This window comes from Psammomys obesus, unplaced genomic scaffold, assembly GCF_907164565.1.
Source record: "Psammomys obesus unplaced genomic scaffold, mPsaObe1.curated_primary_1811, whole genome shotgun sequence".
Lineage (NCBI taxonomy): Eukaryota > Metazoa > Chordata > Mammalia > Rodentia > Muridae > Psammomys > Psammomys obesus.
Window position 1 is genome coordinate 37,628,411 of NW_026596034.1, and position 21,664 is coordinate 37,650,074.

General features: G+C 55.2%; 1 protein-coding gene across 2 annotated transcripts in view; it reads right to left on the bottom strand.

The window, feature by feature from the left end:
- Cbfa2t3 (CBFA2/RUNX1 partner transcriptional co-repressor 3) overlaps positions 1-17,093 on the bottom strand; it is a 51,888-nt gene extending 34,795 nt beyond the window's left edge. For both annotated transcript variants that reach the window (XM_055621410.1, XM_055621409.1), the window contains exon 1: positions 16,814-17,093. The gene's annotated coding sequence lies outside the window, so the exon portion shown is untranslated. The remainder of the gene's footprint in view (positions 1-16,813) is intronic.
- Positions 17,094-21,664: the final 4,571 nt, after the last annotated feature.

The following is a 21,664-nucleotide window of genomic DNA, read 5'->3' on the forward strand; positions in this document are numbered from 1 at the left end:
CCCCCCCCCCCCCCCCCCCCCCCCCCCCATGGCTATTGCCACAAGGACTCTGCTTACAAGCATGTCACCAAATGCCATTCACTGATATGGAAAAGTGGCCTGTGAGGGACAGTTGATACAGTGTGTACCTTAATTGCAGACACAAACACAGGGAGAAAAATGAGTAGAAGCAGCACGGTCTGACACTCCGAGGCAGGAGACAGGACTGTCATGCTTCGGGACCAAGCATCTGAGCTCAGAATCTCCAAAGGAAGATGCTGGAGCCCACGGGCCTGCCTGTGAGAGCGCCCAGAACCCTGGCATGCTCGGCCCTCACAGCACGCTGGGCCAAACAGAGTTAAAAGGCAGGGGAGGATGGGGAACGCTGGAATTAAAGCCTTCCATGCTGTCCGCAGGGCCGCAAATGGGATCCAGATGTCCAGGCCCGCTCACCCTGCGGCTGGCTCGCAAAGGAAACACATTCCTCTCCCAGCTGCTGGGGCTGCACAGCCAACAACTCCCAGAGAGCCGTGGGGGAGGTGCCCCGCCATCTGGGCCGCCCACTGCCAGGGGAGGCTGCCAGGATGGGGGAAGGACAGGGAGGCATGGCCCCCTCAACTCAGCATGGGTCTTGGCATCCAAGGGGCATGGATGGATCTGCACTCTGTCCCCCCATGACACTAAAAAGTCACCTTGCAGCCTGGCAAAGTTTATTATGTACAAATGGCGATGATAATGGAGGTTGGGTTGTGGCTACCTGCGTACTTCACACCTGCTTCCCTGACACAGACGGATTCCTGGCTAGGTTGTGACTCAGGGCACTTGGGGAGGGTGCCTCACCATGTCCCCCAAAGAGACCACGACTAAGCTTTCCAGCAGGGGGACACGCAAAAGCCACCAGTAAAGAAAGCTGCGGGGCAGGGGAGATGGCTCATTGTAGGGCTTGACGGGCAGGCATGAAGATCTGAGTTCAGATCCCAAAGTTGTGATGCATGCCTGCCATCTTGGTGTTCCTATAGCAAGATGGAGGCAGGGGAGGGTAGGTGACAAGGTCATCTCAGAAGCATGTGGCCAGCTGGACTGATCTGTCCGCTCAGGCAAGAGACCCTGGCTCCAGCCAAGTGGAAGGTGAGGACCGCTGGCCCCTGAGATTGCTCTCTGCCCTCCACCTGCACACCGTGGCACACACATCTGAACACACCGCACACGGAGCATGTGCACGCATCTGTGTATTCCTGCACGAGCATGTAGGTACGAGGGTGCTTGCCCTGGGACGGAGGCTGGTGTTACAAGTCCGTCTTCTCCAGTGAGGGGCGTGCAAGCCAGGGAGACGGTACACCACCCTGGCTGCCACAGGGCTACCTCATGTGTACACACGGGGCACACGGGGTTTCTGCAAGGAGGGAGGAGCTGCTTTTGGAAAGCACAGATGAGAAGGTACCTCTCTCCCTGCCTCCCCTGCTGCCCTCTCTAGTAAATCTTGTCCTTATGGTTAGAGTTCACACTGGGCAGGGCACCTCTGGGTAGTGGAGGAGAATGAACCCTGTTTGGGCTGGAGGCAGGGACAACCAAGAACAGATAATTGCAAGACACCATAAGAGTCACTAACCCGGCTGACAGATGGCACAGACAGAAGACGGCTTAAGGGAACATACTGCTTTTACAGCGGGCCACAGTTCGATTCCCAGAACCCAGGTCAAGTGGCTCAGAACAGGCTAGAACTCGAGTTCCAGGGGCCTCCGGTATCTCTGTCCTCTGTAGGCGCCTGCAGTCACATTCACATGTCCCTCCCCCACATAATTAAACATAATAAATATTAAAAATAAAATAAAAAATGTAACTCAACAAGTATAGCTGGTCGCTGGGCGTGGTGGTGCAGGCTTGCTACCCATCCCTTGGGACACTGGGATTGTGGTATCACAAGCTCAAGGCCAGCCTGGGCAACTTAGTGAGACCCTGTCTCAAACCAGAAAGTTAAAAAAAAAAAAAAAAAGAGTTGAGACTGCTCGGTGGTCAAGAGCACTTGCTGCTTTTGCCGTCTCAGCGTCCACACTGGGGGGTGGGGGTGGGGCTCACACACACCTGTAACTCCAGCCTCAGGGGATCTGACATTCCCTCCTGGGCTTCTGTGAGCACCTGCCCCTGCATGCAGCATTAATAGCCACATACTCGCACAGCGCGCGCGAGCACCACACACACTCACATATACACACAAATAAAAAATAAAAAAAATTTAAAATAAATATTTTAATTATAAATAAATAAATATTGAAAAATATGGTGGTGCATGCCTTTAGTTCCAGCACTCAGAAAGCAGAGGCAGGCAGATCTCTGTGAGTTCACAGCCTGTCTAGTCTACATAGCGAGTTTCAGGCCAGTCAGGGCTACATGGTGAAGGCTTGTCTCAAAAAAGCATCTGAGACTGTAGCCCTGTGGTAGAGTACTAGCATGCACAAGGCTCTGGGTTCAATCACCATGACCACAAAACAAAGAAAACAACAACAAACTGCAGCCAACCCAACAACAAACCGGGAACATCAGAACACACTCTTTAAAGGAAAACCAAACCAAACCAGAAACTGACCAACTTGAGGGACTCCTTCAGCACCAGTCTGGCTCAGTCTCCGGTGAATAAGCCTGGCATCAGCGGTGGCCCCTGCCCTGCGATAGCCCAGGGCTGAGAGCTCCCCTGAGTAGGCCCAGCAAGATCCAGACCTAGGACCTGGGTCTGAGGCCACATCAAAGGGAACCCATGATCCTCCTGCTCTTGCAGAGGAGGCCACAGGCTGTCTGAAGATCCCAGGGAGGCCATGTGGTCCTAGGCCTTTGCTGGGGGCTTGTCAGGACACTCCTGCTGAGGTCAGGCCTTATAGTTTTGGGCAGTCCCCACCATGGACACTGAAAGTTTGGCATTCTACTGAGTCCACTCAGCTACCCGCCCAAAACCCCACAGGCTGTCCAGTGTGCTGTCCCCTGGATGACCTGAAAAGTCTACGGCTGCGGGATGGCCCAGGAGATAAAAACACTTGCCCTTATGCCTTATGATCTGAGTCCCAACCCCAGAACCAGAAGCAGGAGGACTGATGCCTATAAGCTGTCCTCTGACATTCTCACTCATGACCCCAGCCCCAAACAAACAAAGATAAATAAATGCTTCAGCTGCCTCTCCAGGTAAGCCTTACTCTATGAAGTCAAGGTGACCCGGAGGGGACAGACTATCCCCCCCTGCCACCTCAAGCTAGAGCTCTGGGGCACTTTCTCTGATCAAAGCCTTCATGCCCGATGGCTTCCAGAATATTCTATTCTCTATTCTGCCTAACAACTGTCCCCAAAGATCTGCAAAATCCCAGATTCTCCACAAAGGCTCTTTGGGAGCCTCGGGGCCCCTCTGCCCTTGACATTTGTGTAAAGACCATTTTGAAGGCATGCTGTCTGCTCGGCCTTGGGTCGCTGTGTCACCTCAGCATTGCCTCTGAATCTGCTGTCGTTTATCTGCAGGTGAGGGAGCAGATGTTGAGATGTGAGTGAGTGAGCTGCACAAGGACAGTGTGCAGGTCCCCTTCGCCGAGCTCCTGTTCCTGCATCCTCCCCAGGTGTTTCTGGTATTTCTGGCTAAGTGCAATTTTACTTAGAGAGAGATGGGGGTGCATGGGAGAGAGAGAAGAGAGAGAGAAACAAAGCAGGGCATGGTGGTGCAACACCTCTGATCCCACCACAAGGAGGCAGAGGCAGGTGGATCTTGATGAGTTTGAGGCCAGCTTGGTCTACATAGTGAGTTCTGGGGCAGCCAGGACCACCAACCAAGTGTCTCCAAGTTGACCTCTCTATCAAGGTGTTCTCCAACATGGACCGGGAGCACAGAGCCCAGCTCTGCACCCCAATGGCACCATCCCACCCCTCTTTCAGCAGTTACCATGGGAACACTATACAGAATTAGAGTAATTAACATGCATGTTACAAAGTAAAAAGCAGGCCAGGCATACAGTAAGCACTTAATTTGTGTCCCTGTAACCAGGCGACTCTGGAGGGCAGGTTTTCTCATGCACTACGCTTTCTGGGCCCTCCCCAGCAGGTGTCAGTGAGTCCTCCTGCTTTGCTAAGTCCTTGTGATGGAGGAATGTGCCTCACAGAGCCCAAGAGCTCTTACCGGTACCAAGTATTTGACAGGTGGCTACGGAAGGAGAACTGAATTTAAGTCTTTATTTCACTCTAGGTCTCAGTCACCACATGAGAAGCTCGGTAGCCCTTTACACAGACGCAAGCACAACAGTGCCACTAACACGGATCGCAAGGAAGAAGGGAAGCCCTGCCTCCCAACTCAGAGGGGTGGCTAGCTCCGTCTGGACTTTGCTTTGCTAGGCCTCCTGCTGACCACAGTGGCCCAGGCAGCTGTCACCCCAAGCAGGCTCCCACAACCTAGGAACAACACATCCTTTCTCAGAATTTAAGGAAACAGCCTTTGCTGGAAGCGACCAGCAAACAGATGTTTCCTCCTGGCAGGCCGGAGCCACCCGCCCTCCCACTCTTACTGTGAGGCCAGGGCTACACACGGGAGACCCGGTGGTTTCAATTCTTTTTTTTAGGCAGGGGGAGGAAAAAATTTTTTTAAATGTGTTTTACAAGCCTGCCTTTGCCATTGTTTATGTAAACAGGTAAATTGTTTCCTGCCTCAATTAAAAACATCTGCCACATAAATGAATACCAATTAACTCATCCTGTTTTTAATTACTCTGTTAATTACACACAGGCAGCAGCAAGGATGGCATGGAGGGGGGGCGTTGCATCCCTCCCCCCGACACCCCTCCCCCCTGCCTGGCAAGGATCCGAAATATGTCTGGCTGGTGACGGATCAGGGTGGCAGGGAGGTGGTGGCATCCTGCCAGCCGGGATTTCCTGATCCAAGGCTGCCAAGCAGGCGCCTTTTCTCGGAGTCTCTTGGGTGGGGGTCTGGCCTGAGCTGCCTCTACCATTCCCACTCTGTTGCCCCAGGACTCTGTCGTCACGACACCGACACCGACACCGACACCGGGGACAGAGTGCTCTCCACGCACAGACCCCCAGATCCCACTGGATGGCAAAGGCTGGAGGGCAGGAGCGCAGGGCTTCATCCCACCGGTCCTGATTTGCTCTACTGCTGGGGTGAGGGGGTCCCCTGGAAGGTGTGGGCACCAGCACTGTGTGCCGGGCACAGGGGGACTGGGTGTCTGGGGCCTCGCAGTTTGAATTCCCTCCAAGGCACCCGAGGCAGGTGCTCAATGCTCCAGATCCATGCATCTGGCCCTTCTTCCTCTAAAACCTCCTCCTCAGACAAACATCATCCATTTTGCTTGTTTTCAAGGAAGGAGGAAGCCTTGCCTGCCTCCCCTGGGGAGCATCACAGCTAGCCACCGTGACCTCCAAGCTGGGCTGCCAAGTACAGAGACCCATCCAAGGTCAAATTCCCAGAACTGGTCAGAGTCGATGGGAGGCCACATTCTGGCAGCAGAGCCTATGCCCTGGGCGAGCTGTTCGCTTATCTAACCCTCACAGCCTGTGCTTGGGAGAGGATAAGGATGAGACAGGAAAGGGTTTTCCAATCTCCATTTCATAGATAGGGAAACAGAAGGAGGTGCTGCCCAAGCGCACGGGGAAGAGGCCATCCTGCTCCACACAGGCCCTCACCCTCATTCACATGGCTGTCTGCCCACCATATTTCCCACGTCTGGGAAGACTAGGGGGCTGGGAGGGACCACAGAGCAGGAATGGTGAGGGAGGCAGAGGTTCAGGGTTTGAAGCCAGTGTAGACCGTGTGGAGTGGGGTCTCCTTGGTATTCTTTCTGGGAAAGAGGAGGACCTCCTTTCTGCCAGCAGCATGGACATACAGGCCTTTCTGCCCCTGCTCCAGGACAGACTCTCTAGGTGGTGCCTGCTCAGCTCCCAGTTGCAGGGGTCCAGGCCAGCCTCCTGCCGCAGGATCACACAGCAGCTGCAGCTGGAGTGCCGTCTGGAGCGTCTGTAACTCAGGCTTCCTGCAAACACCAACCGGTGAGTGTGAGGGTCTGAGCCATAAGGCACATATCCTACACAGAAGCCGGGACTGTGGCCACACTGGAGGAAAAGAGGCTTGTTCTCACTCCATGCATCAACATAGGAAGTGGAGGCTTTGTCTTCTGAACACGGCTCAGCCATCATTCCTGAGCTCAGCACAACCTGCAGTCAGGGCAGGCGAGAAAGAGTCCTGACACAGGTCCTGTCTCTGAACACAGACACGGGGCTCCGTAGGGTCCACCATTGCCTTCTTTGAGGAGGCTCCCCAGAACAATAAGAAGACGGAAGCCTTACATGGCCTGTTCTGGGGAATCGGACACACCTAGAACTGGTCCACAAAGGTCAGCTTTGTTCAGTTATTTTTCCTGTTCATTTGAGACAAGGTCTCATTCCAGCTCAGCCTGGCCTGGAACTCACTTTGTAGCTCAGGTTGGCCTCAGCCCTCAGCCTTTCAGGTGCTAAGATTTCAGGTGTGCACTGATGCCCACTGTTGTTTTCTGAGAGAGGGTCTCATTCAGTAGCTCAGGCTGGTCTGGAACCCAGTACATAGGCCACACTCGCCTTGAACTCACAGCATTCCCCTTGCTTCTGCCTCTTGGGTGCTAACATTAAAAGTGTAAGCAACCATATAGCAAAAGGACTCAGGCTCCCTGCTCAGCCCTGGACCCAGGGAGCCCTATGGGGAGAACACAATGATCCACACAGATAAAGCAAAGACCCCAGGACGTGAGAGAGGCACATTTGCTAGCCTTGTATGTGGGTGTCTCCCACTGATCAAGTATAAGGGTGGGTGTCCACATCACCTCAGCTCTATACCACGTCAGAGTGGGCACACAGAGACCCTGGTGCACACAGCCCAGCTTGACCTCTCCCTTCCCAGCTTTAGGACGAGAGGATGGTCCACAGTAGGTGGAAACCGTTTCATGCTCTACCCCAACCAGTCTCCCCTCCTGGCCTGGGAAGGTTCCAGGCAGGCAGATGGCCTGGTGTTGGTGCTGAGGCTCCTGCAGCTGCTCTGGAGGAGCTGTGGGGCTGGCTGAGCTGCCTACCTTTCCAGCAGGAACCTTATGGGTGTTTTGACTCATCCCACCAGAAGGTCTCAGGGGACCTTGAGATCTGGGGGTGGGGCCTCTGGGGAATTTTCCCGGGAAGAGATGCTCTCCAGGCACTCAGCTCTGGGATAGCATCCCTTTAACAGCGGGGACAGCAGAGTCTCACAGAGGGTATGGAGCTGCCTGAGGTCACCCCATTCATGAGACTCTCTTTCTAGGGATCCACAGGTGGGTGCAACAGCCAGGAACTCCAACACACCTGGGAACCTGGTACTTTTCTGGGCAGAGAAGCAGTAGCAAAAGCGGCCAGTATGGGTGGTCTGTCTTGTGCAGCCAATCCTTGTGAGGAGGTTTTCTAGGAGAGAGGCCAGTATGTGTATGTGTGTATGTGTGTGTGTGTGTGAGAGAGAGAGAGTAAGAGAGAGAATGTGTGAGAGAAAGAGTGTGTGTGTGTGTGAGAGAGAGAATGTGTGTGTATGTGTATGTGAGAGAGAGACAGAGAGAGATTGATTCAGCAGGCTCTCACCTTGCCCATTTCTCTCTTTCCTACTGGAGGGTTAAGGACCACTACCTCCATGCTGGAGACTCACTTTTCCCATCAGAGGAGGAAGCCACCCCACACTGAGAGGCCAGGGAGCTTGTCCCTAGGATATTCAGGTGTTGTGGTTAGTTTTAACTGTCAACTCAGCACAGCCTAGAGTCATCTGAGAGAAACTCTTCAACAGAGGAATTGCTTAGATCAGACAGGCTTTTGGGAACGTCTGTCCTGTCACTTGAGGTAGGCAGGTCCACCCCACAATGGGTGGCACCATTCCCTGGGCAGGCGGCACTGAACTATGTAAGAAAGCTAGTTGTATATAAGCCAGCCTGCAGGCCAGCTACTGAGTGGCACTCCCTGTGGTTCCCGCTGTACTTCTTCGGCTGTAGTCCTTGGAGGCTGTACTTTGTGGAATGACAGGCAAGCCTCTCCCAGTCCCTGACTTGAGTTTCCACCCTCTGTGATGAACTACAACTTGGAATTGTTACGATGAATAAGCCCTGCTTTTGGTTGGGGTGTTTTATCCTAGCAACTGAAGGACCCCAGAACAGTCAGTGACAGGCAATGCACCTGGTCTCCTAGGGGCTCAGGGTGCTACACAGGGTGGCTCTGGGGCTGAAAAGCTGGGACACGATCCTTTGACATCTTTTTGCACTGAGGGTGGAAGCCAGGGCCTCGCAAACACCAGGAGCGCACTCACCACTCACGTACAGCCCGAGGCCTTATGTCCTCCCCTAAAGCCCAACATAACAAACTTCAATTGGCCAGCATCTTCAGGATGCCTGAGGGTCCCAGCACCCTACCTGGACGTCCCTAATGCTGGTGTCTGACCCCTGTTCCACAGAGCAATTTTTAGGATCTGAGCACCCACGTGAGTAGTCACCAGGCAAGCCTTGGGGACAGTGTTTACCATGTGTTACGTCAGAGTGATGACCTGAGGTTTTCTCCAGCCCTTTAATCTCCAGAGCGTGGTGAGTGCTGGGAGACCAGTCGGTAAGGATCCTCTCAGGGACAGACTGGCTGCTGGCCTTTGGTTTGAGCCCAGGGATGCATAAGCTCAGTCTCCCCATCTGTAAAATATACCAGTAGCACCTCTGGGTTGGGGATGGGTGAGATCACTATATCAAGCCCTTGAGTGCTTCAGTGCCAAGACGGTTGGCAAGAAACACTCGTTGCTTCTTCACGTCTTGTGACTGACGCCTGCTGAAGCCAGGTCCTCACAGCCACAGGGTGGTCTCCTAAGCACTTCCCAACTCCTCGCTCCTTCTCGCTCACACTGAGTGCTTCTGCACCCTAAGTCTCCCTGCTGTTCCTCCAGTATGCCAGGCCTGTCCCTGCCTCAGGGTCTTTGCACAGCCACAGCAAGCTTTGTGGAGTGGTCATCGGCTCTGTCCCCCTGTGGATTTCAGCACAGTTGCTTTATCAGGAGGCCAGAGCCAGTCAGGCTCCTCCCAGGGTCCAGGCTGAGACTCTAGCACGTATCCCCTCCACTCACTGTCCCTCTTAGACATGGGTTCTGGACCACACTGGCCTGTAGCAGGTGTCAGTCACTGTCAAAAGAAAGATCCCCATTTTGTTTCAGCTGAGGATGGGTCTTGGAACTTCAGACCCATCCTCAGGACTGCAGGCTGCTTTAGCTCTCCATCCATCTGAGGACTCTTTGCCTATCTGTGAGCCTATGGCCAGTGTCTCAGATGAGGGGAGCCCAGCTCCCTGGAACTCTTGGAGCTACTTCACAGCCAGGCTAGGGTCGCCATGTGCAGCCCACCCCAACCCCACTGCATGGACAGTTGCACGAGGAGCACTGACCTCCCGCATCGCTCGGCACATCGGGAGGCCCCCTGCTTTCAGAGCCACAGAGGAGTAAGAAATAATTAGCTCGCTGAGTCCCCCAGGGGATCTGGTACTGGGATTCTGCCCTCTGTCCAGGAGCTGGAGGCGGGGCTGAGCCATGGGAGGTGGGGACAGCTTCCCTGTCCTGTGAGGGTCATAGCCAGGTAGCCAGGGAAACGGTGGCCTTGGCCACAGGGGGCACACCAGCCAGAGAGGGATCTCAGCTGTCCCGGGGTGGGGTTACAGTGACTACAAGACCAACTGGCCTCTGGGGGAGAGACTGAGAAGCAAGTGGAGAACAGACCACCAGTCTCCCCCACTATACAACTTCCTCCTCAGGCTTGGCATCACCCACACAGGGTGCAGACAGGGATGCCCAAGGTCTACCCTGTCCCGATCCCTCCATGTTTGCCCAGAGGTCAGCCTGACTCTTGCCACCACTTCCACCCAGCACAGTAGCCCAGGCTCCCCCCCCCCCCCCCACACACACCACAAGGCCACATGGGAGACACTGCAGGACTCCAAGGTCAGCTTAGGAAATGACCTCCCACTACTCAGGTTGCCCCAGGGTGAGCTTCTGATGTGCTGGTGAAAACATCCCAGTAGCCAAGGCATGAGATACCCCGAAGACAAGGGAAAGGATGCTCTCCCCACGGCTCTGTCCCCCTCTCGCCCAGAACCTATGAGCGAAACAGCCATCTGTGAGATCATCTGTCTTATCTAGGCAAGCCGGTGAGTTCTGGGGTCCTTGGAGAGCTGCGGCTCTCCCTGTCTGCACCTCTTCTTCCTCTGTTCCCGTAGGGGCTAGTACCACTTGGTGTGATCCCTCAGGAAATGGGAGGCCAACAGTGCCAGGAACATCCAGGGTGACCCCAAGCTGCATCCTGGGCTGATGCGCCTGAGACCCTGAGACTGTGCCACCTTGCAGGTGCAGAGTGGGGTACAGACAGAGAGGGAAAAACATACAGGATTCAGCACCGGAGGCTCCCTCAGCCCAGTGGGGAGCTCCTAGCCAGCAGGGACATTGCAGAACACCTTCTGCCTCTTGAACAGATAAAACCTGCCCTATGGAGATACCAGGGGGCAGCTGGCTGGTCCTGATATTTCAAAGCAGAAGACAGCATAGTACAGGGCGAGTCCAACCAGGTCTGAGAAAACAGAGCAGGGGAGGTGAGGGCGGAGAGGTGTCAACAAGACAAGAAAGTGGGAGCCGTATACACCCTGGGGAGGGGAAAATAGTACAGGCAGAGGGGACCAGGCAAATGTTCCACAGGCAGAAGGCCTGGCACATCTGGACAACAGGGAAGAGGCAGAACAGAGAGAGCGGCCTGTGGGATATGGCGGTCTTACAACAACCTGTGGCTCGGCTTCCTTCCCGGAGGGAGGGCTGCACACATCGGCACTGGGTGGGGACTCCCCTGGCTGCCCACACAGGATGGACTTGGGAGCAAGGGCAGAAGCAGAGAGGCTAGGGACAAAACTGGGTTTAGACCATCTGGTCACGGAGCAGGTGCTGGGGAGCCCAGTGGCTGTTTGTGGAATCAAACATGATGACAGCTTGCAGGCAGAAATGCTGCTGTTCAAACAACCCCCCACAGGCACTGGTCAGGCGTCCCTAAGCAAGCAGGGGACCTTGGGTAGCACTCCTTATCCCACCTGTCTCTGGCAGGGAGGACCAAGTAACCACACAGCCAGCCCCAGGCCACCAGGCTGGTGGCTTTTCTCTTTGGTATATCCTTTGAAAGTCAGTGAAATGCCCCCCACCCCCCCCACACCCAGAACCTGCCTGCCTTCCACAGTATCATGAGTCATAATAGCCAGAGATGGAAACAAGACACATTTCCAATGAGACACAACGGAACTCAGACACACTATGCCCACCATACCCACACAGTGGAACATTACTGAGGTTTAGAAGCTGGGCATGGTGGTACACACTTAATCCCAGCATTTAGGAAGCAGAGGCGGAGGCAGGTGGATCTCTAAGAGTTTGAGGCGAGCCTGGGCTATGTAGGGAATTTCGGGCCAGCTAGAGCCACATAGTGAGAATCTATGGGGCGGGGGGAGAAGGATGAGGGAGGGACAAACATTACTTTAACTGGAAGAACCCTGGAGATTCACCAGGTGGTTACCAAGATGACACACTGTGTCGGCACTGCACACAAATACACGCGTGCATGCCCTGCACACCTTCAATTGCTTGCACACGTGTACACAAAGGTCCCCGTAGCCCTGCCTCAAACTCTAGCTGTTGTTCCATCATCCATGCAGTAGCCCTGCCCAGGTACCCTCTATAGTGCCACACACAGTGCCTTGCAGACAGACTGATGGACTTTGGAGAGATGATGGGTGCAGAGCGAGAGATGGAGGTGTCCTGTCTGCTGGACATCTACCACAGACTGACCAGGTCAGGACCCCTTGGCAGTCCCACATGGCACACATCTCTCAGTGCTGCCCCGTGACTCTGGATGCTGCAGGAGCCTCTCTAGGCTCTTCACAGTGATCTTCCCCAGCCCAGAGGAAAGCCTCGGGGATGTAGGTCAGATCCACCCCCTACAGAGGCCTCAGCTAAAGGAGTCAGCTCTGCAAGGCCACTCTGGGTCCCTGGGTACAGGATACCCTGTAGCGCACACCACATCCCTAGAGCCACAGCGGCCAGGGAGAGGACGACATGCCCACTCGGTAGCTTTTCTACTTCAGCAGCTTCAGGGTACGCTCTACCGGCTTTGGTTTCCTTTCCACAAAATGGGTGTTCAAAGGGTATGGCACACATAGCCCCAAGGCATGGCTCCAGCTTCACTGGCCGTCCTCAAGAGAAGAGGGGTGCTGTGCAGGAGGCCAAGGCCATCTTGCTCACTAGAACAAGGGTGCAAACATCAGCACGGGGTCGGGAAGAGAGGAGGGAAACCTGAGTATGCTACTCGATGCTCATATGTTCCTCTGACCCACAGAGGGCACTAGGTGTTCTTAAGAGTGGATAAGACAGTCTGTTCCCCCAACAGACAAATTTGAAACCAGAGAGGGCAAGTAACTTGCAGCGTGTCACACAGCTGTGGGTGGATCCCTGAAGCCAGAGTGTTGTCCCTTTTCTTTCTGAGGACAGGAGAGAGATTCCACAGATGGGTAGGGGCTCTGGATCTCTTCCCACTTGCCTTCTCCAGCTGTAATATGGGACCTACCACAGCCAACTTGGGTTTTCTCTGGGCTGCCTTCCTTCCAGTTCCCACCTTGTCAACCTTGACTCCCGACTGTCCCTGGGAGTGCCAGGAAGTGTTCCCATCCCTCATCCCCTCTGTTGCCTCTCCAGTGAGTAAACAGACTATTCTTCCAGTCCATGAGGGGTCTCAGGGTCTGCCTGGGAGACTCCGGAGGACAGCGATGCACTGGCCCCAAGAGGCTGAAAGGGAGGTAGGGAGGCCTAAAGAGCCCAGGAGCTACAGGCTGTGCTATAGGAGTCTTGGCCTGGAGACATCTTCCTTATTATAGTCAAATTCATCTTTGTTTTCCTTCCCGGTGACATCTGGCTTGCCCTGAGGTTCCACAAATTACAGAACGCAGGAGCCTGAACTTCTGTTTTATTGCCTCAGGAAGTGTGCTGTCACTTAAGGGAAGGGATAACCTCTGCCAAGCTGGTCTCCACCTGGTCAGGCTGAGCGTAGAGGTGGAAGCTAGGAACCATCTCAGGTGCACACCCGGATGCCAGGCCCTGCCCAGCCTTTCCCTCTGAGGCTGAGGGATGTTTTCATCATCTCAGGTGCACACCCGGATGCCAGGCTCTGAATAGCCTTTCCCTCTGAGGCTGAGGGCCATTTCTGCCCAGTGAAGCCCATGGCAACCCTATTCTCACACACCCTGCTCCAGTCTGGGGGACCTCAGAAACAGAACTGGGCCTGCTCCCTGTGCCCAGGAAGGTTGGATGGCATGCCCACCAGAAAAAGAGGATGCTCATTCAGTCAGCTGAGGAGACTGGGAACCACAAGGTCAATATTGCAGGTGACTGCTTTATTGGGGTACCATCTGAGCCTTGTACCACTGATCTTGTCCAGAGGCTGGACATCCATGTAGAAAGGAGCCTCAGGCCTATGGCCTATCCATACAGACCTGCACCTCTCTGGTCCCCCAAAGTCCTTCCCCTTTGAGGGATCAACCCAGATATATACAGGATCTACATGGCTTTTAGCTAGCTCATTCATCAGAACTCAGAACTCAGGGGAATCCCAAGTGTCCATCAGCCTCTGGTATCCAAAGAGCCTCTATGAGTCTGGGGCAGTGACTTTGGTCATCACTCTGGGGTTGCTGTGAGGACCCAGGGAGTTGAGGCAGGCCAGTGCTGGATCTGGCAAACCTGAGGTCCCAAAGGTAAGGTGGACTTTCCCCTGGGTTATTTCTGTCATCAACCTCTGCATGGCTTAGAGCAGACTTTTAGTCCTCAACAGCCTCCAACACTCTCCAGGGCCAGCTACGTACAGGCAGAGTGGCATCAGCAGGCCCCACTGCTGACCACCCCCAGGGGACCCAGGGTGTCTGTAACACTCCCCAGGGGATGTGAGTTTATCCTGCAGTGGGTCTGTGTCCACTCTAATAACCAAACACTGTCCCAGTGGTTTCCAAAGGGTTTTGCGCCACATCCAACCCCCCAGTCCTGTGAGGTCTGAACCAGGGATAGGGTTCAGCTTCATGAAGGCTGAGCGGGGACTGTAAGACAGCTATACCCCACTTGCCTGAGGCAGCCCAGCAGAGGGCTCCCCACACTTAGCACCAACCCTGGTCACTTGCTTGGGATAGACTCAGAATGCTTAGGGGTGCTGAGGAGCAGGCCTGCCGTAAGGATCCCAGCACACAGGCAGGGGAGACCGCAAAGCTGGGAGGGGCCAGGCAAGTCACCAGACTCAGCTCACCGAGTCTCTGGCTGGACACAGGGATCTAGACAGGGCAATGAGCTAAGTCCTAAAGATCACGGTCACTGCCGGAGAAGGCGCTGCGAGCCCTGCTGTGGAGCAGGCAGACCCGGGAGTCAGGCAAGTGCAGGGAACAATGGCCAGGCAAGGAAGCTCCATGGAGCCAGTACCCTTCCCCCAGGCACCACCAGCCCAGCAGAACACACGCTCCATGTCTGGTGCTGGGTTCTATGCACACTGATGTACACACGCACATGTGTACGGACGTGAATGAGCTAGGTGGGTTCTCTTCCCTCCTGGTGGTGGAGGGAATGTAGAACCATTTGATTCACCAGCATCCTACTGCCCTGGCATATGGGAGACAGAATGAATCAGAACCGGCCCCCCTGTCCCCGCCCCAAATCCATCCTGCTTCCAGCGCAGCTGGGGAGGGAAGACCATTCCAGAAGATGGTGGGAAACGCCTCTCTTGACACACCCTCCTGTCTGCCTCAGAAGATGCTGCAGCCAAGCCTGGCCCTCCACTGTGGGCAACCCTACGGGCTCAGATCTTTCGGCCCAGTGACCCAGCCTGCCAGCATTTCCAGATCCGGGCGTAGGAAGGAAAATGAGTGTCTTCCCCTCGTACAGAAATGAAAATATGTGGAGCCCAATCAGAGAGATTTCCTGGAGGTGGTAACTGAATTTCATGGGTAACCCAGTGACAGAAGAAGAGCTTGACAGGGACCTCAGGGTTGGTGGGTGGCCCGCAGCAGCCCAGAGCATCCTGCTGGGAGCTGTCCAGGGGTGTCTTCCATATGCCAGTTTGAGCTTGGCACACAGCAACCACATGGTGGTGTGCCAGGTACACGCGTCCCTCCTCCCTCTCCCCAATCATCAAGATCACTGCACCTCCCATGAGGGCAGATTCTGCCAGAGAATCAGTCCTAACGTGATACTCTCCCTCCCTGTGTCTGTCTGGCTCCCGGGCAGCACTGAGCATCACATCTGTTCCTTCTTTCTAGCAGGTTTCTGTCTTTCTCTGTTTCTCCCTCTCAATGCACAAGAGTGGCTGTGGCTCCGCAAAACACAGTCCCAAACAACATCGTTTTATCAGCGTGGTGCTCCAAACAGTGGGCTCCCTGTGCCCAACGGGGGCCAACCACATTTTCCAGCTTCTGCCCTTCAGCGGACGGGGGTGGGTGACAGCATGACCCCCGTACCTCTATCAGCATCCCTCCACGCACACGGCCAGGCATCACTCACAGGGCTTTCCTACCTCTTCCCAGGCCGGGAGCCAAGGGCGTTCTGGCCAGGTACGGCTGAACTCTCTCAGGCCAGCCCCTGGGGTTTAAGGGAGATGAGAGAATCCCAGCCTCGAGAAGTTTCTGAAACCTTCCAGCAACTTGCAAGGGCAATGCCAGGGCACAGTGACCGCTCCCTTTGTCTCCAGCCAGCCCCATCCTCTGAGTGGCTGCCTGGGAACCTCCTGTTTCTGAGCGCTCGGAGGAAGCACACACCCAGCCAGACATAATGAAGCCACATCCTGGCCTCAGGGTAGGAGGGACGGGTGTGACAGTTGCTGGGATCAACCCTACAAACAGGAGCGTGCGATTTTCTGCTATTTAGAGGAACTGGGCTCTGAAAGTCAGCTTCGGCTCCACATGAGCAGACACTTCTATTCACAGGGTCCCCTCACTGCTAAGTCCATCCAGCACTGCGGTCAAGAAGCCCGAACACACCAAGTTCAAGGCTGGGCATTCAGAGTCAGCGGCTCCGAGCCAGGAGATGCCAGCCTGGCTGCCTTCTGCTCCACCTTAGTCAGCCCGACTCGGGCTGAATCTCCAGCCATCTGTCCCTCCACGGTGCTCACACCTCCTCCCCGCTGTTCCCACAGCCTGGCTCTGGGCCTGCCCTACACACAGATGGACCGTTCCCAAAGGCTGTGAGAAGGATCAGAGCCCGAGGCTGTGCCTGCACCTGGCTGTCAGGACCCCAGGGAGGGCGTCACGATCCCCCTCCCCGCTACCGGGAAGGATGCTCAGCCCCAAGGCCTTAATGGCTGATCCAGGGACCAAAACAAGAGGGGGAAGGGCTAGAGAAAGCAGCAGACCCTCTCCTGCCGGCCCTATCTCCGGGGGTCGGGGGTCGCCCTCTGCTTCCCCAGTCAGTCCTGAGCGCTGTCATTCAGGCTGCCAGCCTTTGTCAGGAAGCCCGGAACCCCAGGGGGCGCCTGTGGGTGGTGGTGGGGAGCCCACACTCCTCCACCGACTCGGCTCTCACTTCAACGTTAACCACACACACTCTGGACAGGTCAAGCTGTCGGCTCACCTAGGGTGCACTCAGTCAAATGAGTGGGCAGAGTTGGCTCCACCCTGCCGTGGGCACGAACTTTCTAAAGTGGCGGGGCTGCAGCGGGAGGGGGGCGCAGTGCGGACCCCGGGAGGGCAGCCACCGGCAAAGTAGGGTGACAGCGGAGGCGATGAGCGGGGCAGAGGCGGCACTTACGGTCTGGAGCTCCAAAGGACCGTGGCTCTCTCGCAACCCGGCTCCCGAAGTGGCTTTTCCTTCTCACTGGGTCGCCACCTCCATAACTTGGGGGCGATCCGCACGCCGTCTTCTTGAACCGCTCGGGGCTCAGGCGCGCAGCGGAGTCGGGGCGCACGGGGCGACCGCCTGGGCCATGCCGAGTGCGCTCGGCCCCCAGCGCGGGAACAAAGCGCGCACGCCGCCCGGGCGGTTTCGGCCTCGGCGGCCGCCGGGTCCACCCGCCGCGCCTCCGGCTCTGCTGCCGCGCGCTCGCCCGCTCGTCTCACGGAGCCCCGCGGCCCCCGCCCCGCGTGCTCCGCCCCCGCCTCCCGCGCCCCGCCGCCGCTGCGCCACCTGCCTCCAGCCCGGCGCCCATCGCGCTCGCTCCGCCCCGGGGCGCCGGCCGCGGGAGAGAGGCCCGGTTCCGTGCGCGCGGCGCCGCCCAACGCCCAGAGCGACTCCCGCCTCCACCGCCCGGGTGGCCGGGGGGCCCCGGGACGCGCCCGGCGGACTTGGCTACAGGGCCCGACTCAGGACGCGGGGACCTCAAGAGCGCCAGGCCGCGCGTGGGACCCCGTGCGGGTGCAGGAGCATGGGGCCGTGGAGTGGGAGCGGGCCGAGGGGTCCCGGGGCTCAGCCAGTGTGCGGAGTGCCGTGCTGTGCGGGGCAACCCGGTGCGGGGCGGACTTCTCGCTGTGCGCCCCCGCCCCGCGCAGGCCGCGCCCCGGGAGGGCGGGAGAGCCCAGCGCACGGCGCACACCCACCTCCGAGCGGTCGCAGCCCGACGGCGTCGCTGCTCCCCGAGCGCTGCTGTCTACTCCTAGACGGGAGGCGGGCGCCCCTCCTTCGGCCGCCGCGCCCCCCCGCACCCCTCCTTCAAGCCCTCGGGAGACCCGGGCCACCTGCGTGTTCGGCCGGCAGGGGGCGCGCTACGCCCGCCGCGCTCGGCGTTGGTCCCCAAGGCATCAGGCGACCTGCGGGCAAGGGGGCTCAGGATCTAGCTCTCCCCACCACCAGCGGCCCGGCGCTCGCATATGCTTTGCATTCGTTTGCATATCATTCATTTTAATGTCAACCTGAGGAAAAGCCCCCAGCCTCTACTTCTGCTTCTCTGCGTCCTACTTTCTCTTCTTCCTCTGAGCCTGCTCCCCACCCGTTTTGCCCACTTTTCCTTGAGGCGCCCCGCGACAAGTCCCGCGTTCCCCTGGCTATCACATTTGAGCAAACTCGTTGCACTTTCTTTCCTTCCCTTCCCTCTGTTCCACACGCACTTTACTTCTTTGAGACTACGGGGAGACCTAGGGTCACTGCGGAGACAGAAGGGGCCAGAACTTCAGATTTTCATCTCATAAGGCATAAATCTGCATGTGAAGGATAAAAATCTATCAATGTGCCAAAAAAAAAAAAAAAAAAAAACCCTTCCTCTCTCTCCAAACTTGCCATAGTGGCCTGTTTTTCTTCAGTTGGGGTTCCTCTTGGGGACCCTTGAAACACAAAACGGCCTTCCTGCCCCCTCCCAGGGTGGTGTCTGGCCTCCTTGGTCTCCTGATCTCCCTTTGAGGAGAGTGGTCTAACCCTAGCCTGGCACCTGCAAGGTCCACATTTTCAGATTGGTTGTGCCTGGCCACATGTGTATCCGTTCTGTGGAGGAGTGGAGAGTCCTGAGTTCATTTCACAGAGGAGTGCAGGTCTAGAAGAGGTGGATATATATATGGCTTGAGACCGCAAGTGGACACCAGCTGTTTGCTCTGCCGGCGTGAAGGGACTTACGCCATGTGCACCACGAAGGCAAAGCGCGCATCCCTTCTGAGATCCTGTCATGGCAGCAGAGCTCTTAGGCCAGTCTCTGGGAGCTCAGATCAGTGCAGGAGCTGGCCCCTCAGGGTGGACTGCAGCCTTTCCCACCTGCTGCTAGTGGCCTGTCTGTTTTGTGGTAAGTGACCAGTGTGGGGTTTGGACTTAAGAAAGGCATTCAGAACCTCTGTGCGAGGTCCAGATTCCAAGGTGATAGGTAAACAAACCTCCCACTCAGGAAGCTCTCCTGAGAGAGCCATGGCTGCTGGATAGGGAAAGGATGGGGGAGGCCCCGAAGGCTTCTTTGTATGAAGAGGGCAGGCCCCACTGCAGTGCAGTCGCTATGGGTCCTGACAGTTGCCATCGGGACCTACATTTTCCACTAGCTGGAAAGATGTTTCCAGAACTCATCTGTTACTCAGTCTCTTGCCCACTTGGCATTCCTGCTACTTCACAACGGGCTGGTTCCCTGTGGAAGTGGCCAGGTCACAGCTCTTAGGCACTGTCAAGGAAGCTCTCAACCCACACAAAAGGTATATACAGCGTGTAAGCCACACACCTACTCAGAACAAGCAACAATCGCCGAGCATCAGGGATCACATGGACGTGCTAGAGACAGTGAGCCCAGGGAACCAGGTGCTGCCCGAAGCGCGTGTTGTGTTTATTGTTTGTAGAGACAAGGCTCAGTTCAGTTCAAAGGAGCTACTTTCCTTGCTGATGGCATTGTGGCTCTCCCCAGTAAAGTCAGCTCCCTGCCTTCATCTGGTCCCTGCCTCCTGTGAGGCGCTCAGAGGGACTGTGCCTGACGGAGGGCATAGGGCGGAGATGACAATGGGCACACGTACTGTGACTTGTAGCTGGGGGCTCTCGTTGGAAAAGATACCCCTTTCTCTAAGGAAAACAGCCTCAGTGTCCAACACTTCCATTTTCATTGGGGTTTCTTCTGCCATCCTGACTTACACCCCCCCAAAGGGTAGCACCTCCTTTTCTCATAGCTCTCAGCTCAGGATTTTGATGCAAACAAAACTGACAGTGAAAGTATTTGCTCAGAGATTTCTGACTCACATTCCCTCTATTAGGATTAAACTCGTTTCTGATATGCTCTAAAGCCTGCTGTGGAGCCCATGCCAAGTGCCAGGCCCCTACCCCATCCTACCTTGCTCTCTGTAACCCTGGGAGATGATCGTTCTGCCAGTCTGCCTGCCTGAGGAGGATGCTGGGGACCTGAGTGTCACGAGCTGGTGTTTGGCAGAACTGAGGGTTCCACTAAGCCAGGCCAGCCCAGGAGTCCCTGCTGTCACCTGCTGTTGACCTTCAATAATAACTCTGAATGGTGACAGACTTCCTTAAACACTGTGATATAGAAAAACCTTCAGCAAGAGTTTAGATATCTGCCAAGAAAACAAAAGTTGACAAAATACTGATATTTTAAAAGAACATCTAGGCCATGAATGTTGGGGCACACTTTAATCCCTGCACTCAAGAAGCAGAGACAGGCAGATCTCTGTGAGCTAAAGGCCAGCATTGGCTACATAGTTCTAGTCTAGCCAGGGTTATACAGTGAGACCACGTCCAGCAAAATAAAATCAGAAAAAATAGAATCTAATCACGTATAGGTAATTACTGTGATTGATAGGTGCTGTAACTATGGTAAAATAAACTCTCAAACCTCACTCTGGGCCAAACAATGAGATTTTAAACCAAATACATGATCTGTAGAAGAAAAGTCTGAAGAATTAGACTTTTGAAGCTTACAACTTCTGTTGTGCAAAAAAAAAAAAAGAAAAAATTGTGAAAAGAATAAGACACATCACAGTCTAGGATAACATATGCATGAAACACAGATCTGGAAAAGGGCTGTTACCCAAAATAAGCAAAGGGTCCATAAGATTAGACAATAAGAAAGCAAACAGGCCAGTTAATGTGAAGGAAGAAAAAGGCGAACAAGCACGGGAGAGGACCCGCACTGCGTGTGTAGCCAGCAGCAAGAGCTGGGGCCCTTCGCTGAGGGTGCAGAGAACTCTGAAGCAGGTTTGGCCACCATCCGCAGACTAAGCACCCCTGCCTTACAGCCCGCCTTGTCTGCTTCTTGGTGTTCCCTAAGCAAGTTAAGAACTTTGGGGGTGGGCGAGAGAGAAGGCTTAGAGGATAGGAGTGCTCGCTGCCAAGCGACCGGTCGCTGACAACCCCAGCACACAATGGTGGAAGGAGAGAGCTCACTCTCATAGATTGTCCTTTGACTTTCATGTGGATGCTTCTGCAAGTTGTCCTCTGATTACAGGCATACAGGTATACACACACACACACACACACACACACACACACACACACACAACTTAAAACACAAACAAACAAAAAGCTTCCAGGCTGTCGATGTAGCTCAGCTGATGAAGTGCTTGCCCAGTAGCAGAAAGACCCAGGGTTTGATCTACAGAACTGCAAAAACTGGGTATGGGGTGCATGCCTGTGACCAGAGCTCTCAGAGGGTGGGGGCAGGAGGATCAAAAGTTGACAATAAACCAGACCCACTACCACCATCAAAAACAAGCGAACAAAAAACTTTCTATCCAGAAAGAAGCCTGCCAGCAGCTTCTTACAGAAAGTTTTATTGCTTAAAGTTAGAAGCTGTGGGTCGGCCACTGAGTGGACACTCACAGCCTGGGACACATCGAATGGTGGTGTTATTTATCCATTAGATGATTTAAAAAACAAACAAACAAACAAACAAACCTGAGGAAACTCAAGTGTGCCTTGCTAAGTGAAGAAGACCACTGGAGATGGCAGTCAAGAAGAGAAGGGTGGTGGAAAGACTCAAGGGCCCAGCTTCTGACTTTTCTGGCTCAGTATCAGCCCCTTGCCTCCTCCAACTCTTGTACCCCTGGGTCTGGTTGGGGAGCAGGTGGGGATAAGGCAGGGAGGCCCCTCTGGGTGACATTTTGATGGTGGGCACTATTATTAGACATCTATGGAAACACACAAAAAACCCAACTCAGAGTGGACCTCATTGTTGACGTGAATTCTGGTCAGCAATGATGT